The sequence below is a fragment of the Quercus robur genome, chromosome 5 (assembly GCF_932294415.1).
Source record: "Quercus robur chromosome 5, dhQueRobu3.1, whole genome shotgun sequence".
NCBI classification, from domain to species: Eukaryota; Viridiplantae; Streptophyta; class Magnoliopsida; order Fagales; family Fagaceae; genus Quercus; species Quercus robur.
Window position 1 is genome coordinate 60439261 of NC_065538.1, and position 1491 is coordinate 60440751.

Sequence of the window (1491 nt, forward strand, 5' to 3'; positions counted from 1 at the left end):
TCCTCAAGCAATGAAATTTTGTCTAATAATATTGCACTAACATCTATGCGGCAAACCAAGTAAAGGGATTTGAGCAACCGCATTAGTGGGTGTATAATAGAAAAAGTTGTGAAATTTACACAATATTACTCAAAACTCTTCTACATCAGTGTTTGTATACCTTTGCATATATCCATACTTGCTACAGTAACCGTGCATATATACACGGTTACTATAGCTTTGCAAATCATTATTTTATTATATTCTCTCTCACACAGTCAAACTCTATCCCTTCTTCTTCTCTCTTCTTTTTCTTCTTCATCTCACACGCTCTCTCTTCATCTACATAGCCAATCAACCATCTGCCCACCACCACTCAACCAACGCAACCCACAACCTCTACTTTACAACACATAAAAATCCAACCACAAATTCAATAGAAAATCAAAGCCAAAATCAACGTAAAATCCAAACCCACCCAACGGAAAAGCCAAAATCAACAAAAATCAAACCAAAAATCAATAGAAATCAAACCTGAAATCAACCCAAACATATCAAACGAAAAACCCAAACCCACCCGAAGCCCTCTCTGATCTCACCCTTGCCAAAGCCCTCTTCGAACCCAAGTCACTCCTCGATTGCCTATCACCTCTGGTGGTTTCACTTCTATTTTTTCTTTGTTTGATCAATGGGTTTTGGGATTTTGATGTTTGGGATTTTGCTTGATTTCATATGTAGCGTTTTGGGATTTTGCTTCTAATGTTAAGATCAATGGGTTTTGGGATTTTAATTGATTTTGGGTAGCACTGGGTCTATGAGAGAGAGAGAGGGGTAGCGAGTGAGGAAATAATAAAAAATGTAAAATAATGTTTTTTTATTGAGTAAATATGTAGAATAAATAAACTAATGTGGGTGTTTTGTAAATATAGGTATGTAAAATAGAAAAAATAGACAGTAATTTTGCATTGAATGATGCAATTGCTCTTAAGAAGCCACAATTCTAAATCTTTCATATTTTCCATCTTAAGTATGAACGCAAAATACACAATACAGATTGATTTTTATCATTTTTACAGCTAGTATATAAGGGTAAGGAAATCAAGGTCCTCTAGTGTTCTTCTACCGCATAAAGTTTCTTTATTCTTGACCGTTATTTTATAATAAACTGTCCAGATTATGTCGTGAAATCAATCCACTAATAACATTCATAAAGTCATATTATTTTTCAAAAGAATAAAATTTGGGTACAAACTTGATTGGAAGCTTAGGATAAAACACAGTAGCAAGATGACATGTCGCCATTTTGTGGTCATATGTATTGCACATGGCTTAGTTAACCACTTCTCTCTTCTTTTCCTTTATATGTTTATTTTATTTTTTATGACATCTTTCTATGACAGGCCCAGGAAATTTCATCCTAGACAATATAGTAAACTCACTCCTCTACTCAAAAGAGAACGACATGAACATGCTTTCGATCGAATTTGCGAAGATCATTTAACCTGTGATAGG